Raw genomic sequence first — 13,753 nt, forward strand, 5'->3', positions numbered from 1 at the left:
AATTGAAGAAGAATGGTTTGGGGTATTCCTTTATTGTTTGTGCTGCATGTTGTGAACTTGGTCAACATTGTAGATGAAAGGGTGAATGACCCCAAGGACACACTTCACACGCAGGCTGTGTGGGAGCAACGTGGCTGGTTTATTCACCCGGGTGTGAGTGGGCTGAGTCCAAAAAGATAGTCAGCACAGAAGGGAGTTTAGTGAGGGTTTTTATAACAGGGATAGCTGACCCCCTCCCACCTGCCCTGTTTAGTTCTTTATTTCTGGGCCAAACTGCCAGGTGAAGAATTGCTTCCTGCCACATGCAGTTCATGTATGGCAGAGGATGGTTGGCAGAACACTGTTTGTAGTAAATTCTTTTCTTCAAACAACCAACTCCTATGACTCCTTTCCCCAGTCACATCCATTCTGCTCTGGCGTCGTCCTTATCAGGAGAGCTAGGAAGGGACAGCTTTGGTCTCCATCAGGGAGGGAGGGGGAAGGAATGCTGGCTGCAGCTGGCTGTTAGATCCACAAAGTCCGGGACTCCCCAGACTCCTGCGGCTATTGTTTTACAAGCCTAAGTTTTGCATTAACCACATTCTGTCCTATACATACTTTTCAGGTTTACACCAGGAATAAAGCTAACATTAGACAGATTCTACAGGCAGATTATAAATGAAAACAACAGGTAGGTCAGAATATAATTCCCCATTTTACTTTTGGGTCTTATCCCTCCTCTGCCTCTGTTCCTCAATGCTTCTGTGGATGTTTTAATTAGCCAATATTTTCTGTATGTTGGGTTAATGTTTTCTGTTTTCGAAAATACCTGTCATGTGTACCATTCCATTCTGTTTTGAGGCCGGGTGAGGTGGCTCACGCCTGTAATCCTAACACTCTGGGAGGTCGAAGTGGGCGGATTGCTCGAGGTCAGGAGTTTGAAACCAGCCTGAGCATGAGCAAGACCCCGTCTCTACTATAAAAATAGAAAGAAATTAATTGGCCAACTAATATATATATAGAAAAAATTAGCCAGGCATGGTGGTCCATACCTGGAGTCCCAGCTACTCGGGAGGCTGAGGCAGGAGGATTGCTTGAGCCCAGGAGTTTGAGGTTGCTGTGAGCTAGGCTGACGCCACTGCACTCACTCTAGCCTGGGCAACAAAGTGAAACTCTTGTCTCAAAGAAAAAAAAAACAAAAAACGAAACCATTCTGTTTTGAGTATTGTGTGTCCATTATGGTGCTAGGTATTAGGGATTGCAATGATGAAGAGATATATGTTTTTATGGAGTTAAAGTCTAATTAGAGGAGACAAAGTAAAAATAATTACAAATTTTAATAGGTGCAGTGATGAAAATAAAACTGATTTAAGAAAAAACAAAATCAGCTTTAGTAGAAGTAGTCAGTGTTTTGCTTCTGAAGAAAATATAGAAAGCCTGAAGAAACTGTCATTCCCAGTTTAACATAGAAAAAAGGCAGGGTAACCTACAAATTACAGCATTTCTTGAGCATATCAAAGAACTGAGATTACAAGACAAACTAGTACACTGAATCCCAGAGAGCAATACACCCTCCAAAGAGGAATGGGACATCCAAACTATTCATCTTAGGAAGAACCCAAGAGAAAGAGGTGGTCACTATACAAGCAAGTAAGAAAACATTAACAAAAATTTTAACAAATACTCAATGGCTACATGTGGGCTAGTGTACCAGTTTGGAATGGCTGAGAGTCTCAAATAAGGGAACTTCATACACCCTCACAAATTATTTCCCAAGGGCCCACATGGGGCTCACAAGAAAGACTGGAGCAGGGCAGGGACCAGAAAGTCTCAGTTGGTGATTCAGGCATGCAGAAGGTAAGTGGCTGCTGCTGGGGGAAAGTATGAAATCCTGCTCACCTTCCCTAGGCGCTTCTCTTAAAGGATGCAAAAGCCTTAAGCTACTGTGGGGAAGAGCAACAAACCATATCACCCCCAGGGCCCAGGCAAAAATCCATTGCTTCTTGGGGAGGAATAGAGGTAAAACCCTTCTGCCTCTGGGAAAGGGGTAGGAAATTCTCCGCCTTCAGGACACAAATAAGCAATCATTACTGCTAGAGGAGGAGTAGAAGCAAAAATTATCCTACCTTGTAGGAGGGACACAAAAACCATCTTGCCCCAGGATCCCGCATTGATAGCAAAATGAGCTCTGCTAGCACTGGGGGATGGGCATGAAATTCTCTCTCACACAAGACCGACGATATATTTAAGTCAGAGTTTGGCTACTACTGGGAAATGGAACAGGAATGTTGAGAAGCCATATACCTGAGGGCCAGGCACACAAAGCCTAAGACTCAGCCTAGCCAAGGTCAACAGAAAAAAACCTTCCTGTCCCTGCTTAGGTTATGTGCCTAGCTCTAAGTAACAAGGAACACCAGTCTATTGTTAAGGAAGCAGCAAGAGTGTAAATAAAGATCCTCTCTGTGGTGTAGACATGTAGGGATCCCTCAAAGTTGAGGGTGGGACTCAAAGATCCTCCTGCACTCCAGGCACATTGTAAGCACAAGGTACCAGCAATCAACCACTGGAATTTGAAGCCTGTGGTGTACTGACAGCAACAGCAATATAATCCAAACCCATACAGATGTGTGTCTGCATTGACACAATCCCCAAACTAATGGTCTGACAGAAGAAATGTGTGTGTTTCCAGGTGTAAACGCAATCTACCTGATTCCTTCTGTTGCACTTACATATCTGGCATTCAATCGGAAATCAACAGGACCCAATTCAGAGACAAATGTTGGAACTATCAGACAGACTTTAAGACAACTGATTAATATATTAACATATCTAGTAAGAAAGGCAAGAAATCATGAACAGAGGAAATTTCAGCAGAGAAATGGATAAGAGTTAAAGAGAAACACTTTAAAGTTTAAAAACCCACAATATCAGAGAGGATTTCTTAAGAAAACATGATACAGCTAAAGAAACAATCAGTGAACTTGAAGAGAGGCCAGTAACAATGATCTAAACTGAGATACAAGAAGGAAAAAAAGTAGTGGTAGGGAAACAATGCAGAGCATCCGAGAACTGTGGACGAGATCAGACAGTCTGATGTACAGGCATACCTTGGAGATATTGTGGATTCTCCACAATAAAGCTAATATATAAAGCAAGTCACATGAATGTTTTGGTTTCCCAGTGCATATAAAAGTTATGTTTATACTATACTGTAATCTATTAAATGTGCAATAATAGCATTATGTCTAAAAAAAATCAATGTATGTACCTTAAAAAATACTTTTTATTGCCTTTTTATTGAATGATCATCTGAACCTTCAGCAAATCAAAATCTTATTGCTGGCGGAGGGTCTTGTGTTGATGTTCATGGCTGCTGACTGATCAGGGTGGCTGTGGCAATTTCTTAAGGTAACAGTCGATTGAAGTTTGCTGCATCAGTTGACTCTTTTTCAGGAAAGATTTCTCTGTAGCATGTGATGCTGTTTGACAGCATTTTACTCAGGGAAGAAATCTTTCAAAACTGGAGTCAACCCTCTCAAACCCTACCACTACTTTATCAACTAAACTTTTATCATATGATAAATCCTTTGTTGTCATTTTAACATTGTTCACAGCGTCTTCACCAGGAGTAAATTCCATCTCAAGAAACAACCTTTGTTCACCCATAAAAAGCAACTCTCATCTATTAAAGTTTAACCACAAGATTGCAACAATTGAGTCACATCTTCAGGCTCCACTTCTAAGTCTAGTGCTCTTGCTATTTCCACCACATCTGTAGTGACTTCCTCCACTGATGTCCTGAAGCCCTCAGCATGATCCATGAGGGTTGGAATCAGCTTTTCCCAAACTCATGTTAATGTTGATATTTTGACCTCCTCCCATGAATCACAAATGTTCTTAATGACATCTAGAATGGTGAATCCTTTCCAGAAGGTTTTCAATTTACTCTGCCCAAATCCATCAGAGAAATTACTATTTATGGCAGCTATGGCATCACAACATGTGTTTCTTAAATAATAAGACTGGAAAGTCAAAATTATTCTTTGATCCATGGGCTGCAGAATGGCTGTTGTGTTAGTAGGCACGAAAACAACCTGAGTCTCCTTGTATATCTCCATCAGAGCTCTTGGGTGATCAGGTACATTGTCAATCAGCAGTGATGTTTTGAAATGAATCCTTTTTTCCTGAGCAGTAGGTCTCAACGGTGGGCTTAAAATGTTCAGTAAACCATGCTGTAAAGAGATGTGCTGTCACCCAAGCTTTGCTGTCCCATTGCTAGAGCACAAGCAGAGAAGATTTAGCATAATTCTTAAGGATTTTCAGAATGATAAAGGAACATTGGCTTCCACTTAAAGTGCTGCATCAGCCCTTAACAAGAGAGTTAGCCTGTCCTTTTAAGCTTTGAAGCCAGACATTCATTTCTTTCTTGCTATGAAAGTCCTAGACGGCATGTTCTTCCAATAGTAGGCTGTTCATCTACATTGAAGATTTGTTGTTTAGCCACCTTCATCAGTGATCTTAGCTCGATCTGGATAACTTGCTATAGCCTCTACATCAGCACTCGCTGCTTCACCTTTCAATTTTTTTGTTAGGAGATGGCTTCTTAAACCTCATGAACCAACCTCTGCTAGCTTCAAACCTTTCTTCGGAGAGCTTCCTCACCTCTCTCAGCCTTCACAGGATTGAAGAGAGTTAGGGCCTTGCTCTGCATTAGCCTTGGCTTGAGGTAATGTGGCCGGTTTGATCTATCTAGACCAATAAACCTTGCTCCATATCAGCAATAAGACTGTTTTGCTTTCTTATCATCCATGTGTGGAGAGCACGTTTACTTTCCTTCAAAAACTTTTCCTCTGCATTTATTTACAACTTAGCTAACTGTTGGAGCAAGAGGCCTAGCTTTGAGCCTATCTTGGCTTTTGACACGCCTTGCTCACTAAGCATAATCAGGTCTAGCTTTTATTTTAAAGTGAGAGGTGTGTGACTCTTCCTTTCCCTTGAACACTTAGAGGCCACAGTGGGGCTATGAACTGGCCTGATTTCAATATTGTACCTCAGGGAATAGGGAGGCCGGAGGAGAGGGAGGCAGAGGGGGAAGTGCTGGTCAGCGGAGCAGTCAGAACACACGCACTTATCAATTATTAAGTTGGCTGTCTCACGCGGGCACGGTTGGTGATGCCCCAAACCAGTTAGAGCAGTAACATCAAAGCTCGTGGATCACAGATCACCATAACAGATGTGACAATGATGAAAAAGTTTGAAATACTGGGAGAATTACCAGAAGGTGGCAGACATGAAGTGAGCACGGGCTGCTGGAAAACGGTGCTGATACACTTGCTTGACTGCAGGGTTTCCCCAGACTTTCAATTGTAACAAATGCAGTATCTTGTGCCGTGCGTGCCGTGCGTGCCGTGGGTCCCGTGTGTGCCGTGGTGCTGTGTGTGTTGTGCACCAAAGTGAAGCAGAAGAAAGGAACGCACAATAAAATGAGGTACACCTGTATGTAACTGGAGTCCAAGAGACGGTAGAGACAGACTGGAGGATAGGAAATATCAGAAGAGACAATGGCCAAAAATTTTCGGAAGTTAATGAAAAACAATAGACCACAGACCCTAGAATTCCAGAAATCCTGTATCTTAAGTCACACTACTGAAATCAAAGATAAGAGTAAATGTCTACACACTAAGAAAGAAAACATAACAATTACAGCCAACTCCTCATCACAAAGTATACAAACAAGAAAACAATGAATTAAAGGGCCTGGTAGGTAAAGAGTTTGAAAGTCATCACTCCAGCCTAACAGTAAGTAAAAAGCTGAAAAATCAATAACTCTTCTTGGATCTCTCTCAGAGAAGTGAGGTCACAGGGCAAACACCTATCCCCTACGTTGGAGAGACAGGCAAATACAGAGAATCACAACCAATGGAGCAGACACCCACTAGCGTAAACCTCCGTGGGAACTAGTGCCAGAGCAGGAAAAAAATCTAAATTGTAATTGACAACTCTTTCATGAGTTTTACCTCCAGGAGCTCGACCAGGTTCTCACCATGAAGATTAGTGAAAAATTCTGGGCATTCAGTAGGAGAGAGGAGCCAAGGAACCATTTTGAAATATGCCAGAGCTTTCTGTTCTGAACAAGACCTGCCCTTAAGAAAAACTGTATTACCAAAGCCTAATCTACTGAAGTTTTTTCAGAGCCTCACTGACCTGGGCGAAAGGGAATATCCAATCCCTGCGAGCTCTCTGGAGCTCTCTCAATATCTTGCCCCACCTAATGCTGGGGAAGAAGCCACTGAGAAGCACTGGTGAAGTTCACAGTCCAGAGGCACAGGCTCATTCAAAGCCTGAGACCTAATCACAGGACTCTAGAACACTTTCCCTCCCACCACATCTTACCACACATTGCTAAAGGGCTGTTCAGTGCAGTTCCTTTTACCTGGTATACCATGTCCAGCTATCAGGAAAAAAATTACAATGCACACTAAAAAGCAAAATAATAATAATAAATAACCTCCCCCACCCCCAACACACACGGTTTCAAGAGACAGAGCAAGCATCAGAACCACACTCAGAAATGACAAGGATGTTGAAATTATCAGGAAATTAAAACAAGTATAATTGATATGCTGAGGAGTGTAATGGATAAAGTAGACATCATACAAGAACAGATGGGCAATGTAAGCAGAGCAATAGAAATTCTAAGAATAAAAAAAATGCTAGAGATAAAAATCTCTAGCAGAAATAAAGAATGCTTTTGATGGGTCCATTAATAGGCTCGACGTGGCTGGGAAGAGAATCTCCAAGCTTGAGTATATCTTAATAGAAACCTCCAAGATGGAAGCACAAACAGAATAAAAAGACTGAAAAGAAAAATTCCAACAGAATATCCAAGAATGGCGACATGAGGTATAAGTATAATGGGAATATCAGAAGGAGAAAAAGAAAGAGGGAGGGAGGGAAGGAAGGAAGGAAGGAAGGAAGGAAGGAAGGAAGGAAGGAAGGAAGGAAGGAAGGAAGGAAGGAGGGAGGGAGGGAGGGAGGGAGGGAGGGAGGGAGGGAGGGAGGGAGGAGGGAGGAAGGAGGGAGGGGGGAAGGGAGGAAGGAAGGAAGGAAGGAAGGAAGGAAGGAAGGAAGGAAGGAAGGAAGGAAGGAAGGAAGGAATATTTGAAACAATAATCACTGAGAATTTCCACAAATTAATGTCAGACATCAAATTGCAGATCTAGGCCGGGCGCGGTGGCTCACGCCTGTAATCCTAGCACTCTGGGAGGCCGAGGCGGGCGGATCGCTCGAGGTCAGGAGTTCAAAACCAGCCTGAGCAAGACCCCGTCTCTGCTATAAATAGAAAGAAATTAATTGGCCAACTAATATATATAGAAAAAATTAGCCAGGCATGGTGGCGCATGCCTGTAGTCCCAGCTACTTGGGAGGGTGAGGCAGGAGGATTGCTTGAGCCCAGGAGATTGAGGTTGCTGTGAGCTAGGCTGACACCACGGCACTCACTCTAGACAGGGCAACAAGTGAGACTCTGTCTCCGAAAAAAAAAAAAATTGCAGATCTAGGAAGCTCAAAGAACACTATACAGGATAAATGACAAAACAAAAATGAAAACTACACCTAAGCATATCATATTTAAAAAGAAGTCTTGGAAGTGGCTAGGCACTGTGTTTCACACCTATAATCTCAGTACTTTGGGAAGCCAAGGCAGGAGGATTGTTTGAAGCCAGGAGTACAAGACCTGCCTGGGCAACATAGTAAGACCTTGTCTCTACAAAATATAAAAAAATTTAGCCAGGCGTGGGGACATGTATCTGTAGTCCTAGCTACTGAGGAGGCTGAGGCAGGAGGATCACTAGAGCCCAGGAGTTCAAGGTTGTACTGAGATATATATGATCACGCCACTACTCTCTAACACGGGTGAAAAAGAGAGACTCTGTCGTTTAAAAGGGGGCGAGGGGGGGGGGAAGCCTTGGAAGAAACCACAGTAAAAAGACACTGCACCTAGAGTAAGAATTACATACAACTTCTCAGAGACCATGCAAACAAGGAGTACAGTGAAATATTTAGTGTTGAGAGAAAAGAGAAAGAAATTACCAACCTAGAATTCTGTGCCCTGTGAAATTGTTCTTCAAAAGTGAAGGAGAACACCTAAGTGGACATATAGGAATAACATTTATCGGGCATTGGGCAGATGGGAGGGGGAGGAGGGGATGGGTACATACATACATAATGATGTGATGCGCACCGTCTGGGGGATGGACACGCTTGAAGCTCTGACTCGGGGGGAAGGGAGGGAAAGGCAACACACGTAACCTAAGCATTGGTACCCTCATAATATGCTGAAATAAAGAAAAAAAAGTTAAAGCAAAAACAAAAAACAAAAAAACAGACAAACAAAAAAGAGTTAGTGATAAAACATTAACCAGAACAACAACAACAAAAGTGAAGGAGAAATACAGACTTTCTCAGACAAAAATTGAGAGACTTTTACCAAATGTCTAGGCTCCTTCTGGCCCAGTCAAGTTGACACATAGAATTAACTACTACAATATTATTGTGGAAAAGGCAAAACTATGGGGCACAGATCAGATCAATGGTTGCGAGGGTTGGGGGAGGTATTGACTATAAAAGGACAGAAAGGAAATTTTGGGTGTGATGCAATATGCTATATTTTTATTGTGATGGTGGTTATATGACCATATATGTTTATCAAAACTCATTGAATTGTACACCTAAAAAAGGTGAATTTCCTTATATGCAATTATACTTCAATAAACATGAATTTAAAAACAAAAAGGAATTTGAGGAGCAATTTTAGAAAGAAGATGAATAGTCTGGGAACTATTCTTTTTTTTTTTAGCCTAAATTTTTTTTAATTTTAGCGTATTATGGGGGTACAAGTCTTAAGGTTACATATTTTGCCCATGCCCCACTCTCCCCCCTCGAGTAAGAGCTTCAAGCGTGTCCATCCCCCAAACTTTGCACATCTTACTTGTTGTGGTTGTATATACCCATCCCCTCCTCACCCCTCCCACCCTCCCGACACCCGATAAATGTTACTCCTATATGTCCACTTAGGTGTTGATCCGTTAATACCAGTTTGCTGGTGAGTACATGTGGTGCTTGTTTTTCCATTCTTGAGATACTTCACTTAGTAGAATGGGTTCCAGCAGTATCCAGGAATATACAAGAGGTATATATCACCATTGTTTCTTAAAGCTGAATAGTATTCCATGGTATACATATACCACATTTTATTAATCCACTCATGAATTGACGGGCACTTGGGTTGTTTCCACAGCTTTGCAATTGTGAATTGTGCTGCTATAAACATTTGAGTGCAGGTGTCTTTTTCATAAAGTGACTTTTGATCTTTTGGGTAGATGCCCAGTAGTGGAATTGCTGGATTAAGTGGTAGATCTACTTGTATCGCTTTGAGGGATCTCCATATTGCTTTCCACAGAGGTTGAACTAGTTTGCAGTCCCACCAGCAGTGTAGGAGTGTTCCTCTCTCTCCGCATCCACTCCAGCATTTGTTGTTTGAGGAATTTTTGATAAAGGCCATTCTCACTGGAGTTAAGTGATATCTCATTGTGGTTTTGATTTGCATTTCTCTAATGATTAGAGATGTTGAGCATTTTTTCATATGTTTGTTGGCCATTATTCTGTCTTCTTTTGAGAAGTTTCTGTTCATGTCCTTTGCCCATTTTTTGATAGGGTCGTTTGATTTTTTCTTGCTGATTTTCCTGAGTTCTAAATAGATTCCAGTTATCAGCCCTTTATCAGATGTGTAGCTTGCAAAAATTTTCTCCCATTCTGTGGGTTGTCTGTTTGCTCTCTTAACAGTTTCTTTGGCTGTGCAGAAGCTTTTTAATTTGATCAGGTCCCATTTGTTTATTTTTGTTGCTGTTGCGATTGCCTTTGGGGTCTTCTTCATAAATTCTTTGCCTAGGCCAATGTCTAGAAAGGTATTTCCAACATTTTCCTCTAGAATTCTAATAGTTTCACACCTAAGGTTCAAGTCTGTTACCTAGTGTGAGTTGATTTTTGTGAGAGGTGAAAGGTGTGGGTCTTGTTTCAGTCTTCTACATGTGGTTATCCAGTTTTCCCAGCACCGGTCTGGGGTGTTTGTTATACAGAAGGAGTATGGGACAGTTTTAACATTTTTAGCCTTATCTATTTAGCCAGTGTAATTACAGAAGCTAAGGAAGCAGTTAGTTTTTGAGCTTTAGACCTTAACAGAAATCACCTAAAAGTAATATTCAGTTAGACTATGTCCACCAATGCTTGAGCCTCTAAATTTGATAAATATTTATCAGGAAAAATGCATTTTAAATTTTAATGTGTAGTATTTAAACTCCATTAGTAAGTGTTGATCAAGCAATTATGTGCAGAGCATGATGCATAAGTCCTTGTATCAGAAGACAAGTCTGGACAGCCAGTTTGGGGACATTTAGTGGAACTCTAGGTTCCAGGTCAGGCCTTCAGACTTGAGGGTGAGGGTGAGGGAGTCAGGGGTGTGACCTAATGACAGTGGCACATGAAGGTGACTAAACCTGTGGTAGTGGCAGGACGGATGTGAGATAGAACAAGGAACAGGCAGGAGGCCATTTGGGAAGCTACTGTAGTTTTTCACGTGTGAGGTGACCAGGGACAGGGCTGGGAAGGAAGGGGGGGATGGAGAGTAGAGGAAAGTGTGAAGAACTTTTTCCCTAGAAGAGTTTAGTCTGGGGTATGGGCAGGTTCAAGGAGAGGCGGCAGAGTAGTGAGAACACAATGACAGGGAGAGAGAGGCAGGCAGAGGGACAACCGCAGCCGGAGCCACTGGAGGTTGAGGTGGCGGAGCAGCCTGGCTGGCCTTTGGAAGAGAGAATCACCACCAAGGAAAGACAGATTGAGGCTGTGGGGAGTGGACATTCTGGCAGTCCCTGGAGGGATCAGGCTCCATCTTTACTTTCCTGGGAGAATAATCAGCTTTTAGTGTTACGTTTTAAAAGGAGAAGATGGCCGGGCGTGGTGGCTTACGCCTGTAATCCTAGTACTCAGGGAGGCTGAGGCGGGTGGATTGTTTGAGCTCAGGAGTTTGAGACCAGCCTGAGCAAGAGCGAGACCCCATCTCTACTAAAAATAGAAACAAATTAGCTGGACAACTAAAAATAAATAGACAAATTAGCTGGCATGGTGGCGCACGCCTGTAGTCCTAGTTACTTGGGAGGCCGAGGCAGGAGGATCGCTTGAGCCCAGGAGTTTGAGGTTGCTGTGAGCTAGGCTGATGCCACGGCACTCTAGCCTGGGCAACAAGAGTGAGACTCTGTTTCAAAAAAAAAAAATTATTGAGTGAAATTTGCATAACATAAAATTAACCGTTTCAAAGTGAACAAATCAGTGGCACTTAGTTCACTCACAATGCTGTGGAACCGCCACCTGTAAAATCCCTTACCCATGGCTACAGCCTGAATATGTGTCCCCGCACAATTCCTATGCTGACCCCAATCCCCAATGCGGTGGTATCTGGGGGGGGGAGACTTTGAGAGGTGATGAGGTCATGAGGGTGGAGCCCTCACTCTCACGGGATCAGTGCCCTTAGGAAAAAAGGGACATCTGTCCACCCTTCTGCTACGTGAGGACACAGGGAGGAGACAGCCATCTGTGAATCAGAAATTGGGGCTTCACCAAACGCCAACTCTGCTGGTACCTTGATCTTAGACTTCTCAGACCCTAGAACCATAAGAAATACATTTCTGTTGTTTATCAGCTGCCCACTCTGTTTATAGAGTTTTGTTATAGTAGCTGAATGGATTGAGAAACCCACTAACCAGTTTCTACTCATTCCCCTTCTCCCAGCCCCCGAGAATCACCAATCTGCTTTCTGTATTTATCTATTCTGGATATTTAATTTAATTTTTTTTTTTTTTTTGAGACAAAGTCTCGCTTTGTTGCCCAGGCTAGAGTGAGTGCCGTGGCATCAGCCTAGCTCACAGCAACCTCACACTCCTGGGCTCAGGCAATCCTTCTGCCTCAGCCTCCCGAGTAGCTGGGACTACAGGCATGCGCCACCATGCCCGGCTAATTTTTTCTCTATATATTAGTTGGCCAATTAATTTCTTTCTATTTATAGTAGAGACGGGGTCTCACTCTTGCTCAGGCTGGTTTCGAATTCCTGACCTTGAGCAATCCTCCCACCTCGGCCTCCCAGAGTGCTAGGATTACAGGCGTGAGCCACCGTGCCCGGCCTATCCTGGATATTTTAAATAAGTGGAATTATACAATATATGCCCTTTTGTGTCTATATTTATTTTTTGAATAGCAAGTACATGCACAAGGTTTATAATTGCAGTCATAAAAAGGTACATAGTGAAAAGTTCCCTCCTCGGAGGTAAAGAATAACCTTTTTTTGGGTGGGGGAGAAGGTAATTGGGTAATTGTGTTTTGCTATGTTTCCAGGTACGTAAGCAAATAAATACACATATGTATACACATATATGTCTGCTTGTCTATCTGTCTACTTTCTCCCACACTGTTTTGCGCCTGAATTTTTTTCTCCCAATAACACGCCTTAGAGATAGTTTCATTTCAAAACATAAAGAGCTTCCTCATTCTTCTGTTTTTAATGACTTCTGAGTTTTCCTATGAAAAGGCCAATTGTACAATGTACAGATGTACCTGGAGATAAATTAGGAGCCTGGCTTATGGGTTCGGACTCACATATATTTAATGAAATATAGGAGTGGCTGCCTGTTACACTGTACAATAGGTAACATCCATGGATTGTGAAATATGTGTTGGGCACTGTTCTAAGCATTTTAAAAATGGCTTTGTGGCAGTAGAATTCAGATACCACACAATTAACTCAAAGTGTACAACTCAACAGTTTTTAGTATATTCAGAGTTGTGCAAGTAACCACTATCGCCACTTCATTTCTGAACACTTAAATCACCCCACTAGTCCCTGTTACCACTCTCCCCTCCTCCATCCCTAGGCAACCATTAATCTACTTTCTGTTTCTATGGATTTGCCTATTCTGGACATTTCCTGTAAATGGAATCACACAATATGTGGTCTTTTGTGACTGTCTTCTTTCACTCAATACAGTGTTTTCAAGGTCCATCCATTTTGTAGTATGTATTAATATCAGTATTCCATTCCTTTTTACTGTGGAATAGTAATCCATTGTATGGATATTTCACATTTTGTTCGTTAATTCATCAGTTAATGGCTATTTGGATTGTTTTCACTTTTTGGTTATTATGAATAATGCTGCTATGAACATTTGTGGACAAGTTTTTGTGTGGATGTATTTCATTTCCCTTGGGTAGATATCTAAGAGAATTGCTAGGTCATATGTAACTCTATTTTCCAACTTTTGAGGCACTGCGAGACTGTTTTCCAGAATAACTTCCCATTTTACATTCCCTTTGTGTTTTTTTGAGACAGAGTCTTGCTCTGTCTCCTAGGCTAGAGTGCAGTGGCATCATCATAGCTCACAGCAACCTCAAACTCCTCGGCTCAAGCAATCCTCCTGCCTCAGCCTCCCCAGTAACTGGGACTGCAAGCACAAGTCATCACCTCTGGCTAATTTTTCTATTTTTTTTGTACAGATGGGTCACTTTTGCTCAGGCTGGTCTCAAACTCATGGCTCAAGCAGATCCACCCGCCTCAGCCTCCCAGAGTGCTAGGATTACAGGCGTGAGCCACCCGCCTGGCCTCCACTTTACATTCTTACCCAGATTGTATGGGGGTTCTGATTTCTCCACATCCAACAAAAGTTGTTATTAT

The sequence above is a fragment of the Microcebus murinus genome, chromosome 2 (genome assembly GCF_040939455.1).
Source record: "Microcebus murinus isolate Inina chromosome 2, M.murinus_Inina_mat1.0, whole genome shotgun sequence".
NCBI classification, from domain to species: domain Eukaryota; kingdom Metazoa; phylum Chordata; class Mammalia; order Primates; family Cheirogaleidae; genus Microcebus; species Microcebus murinus.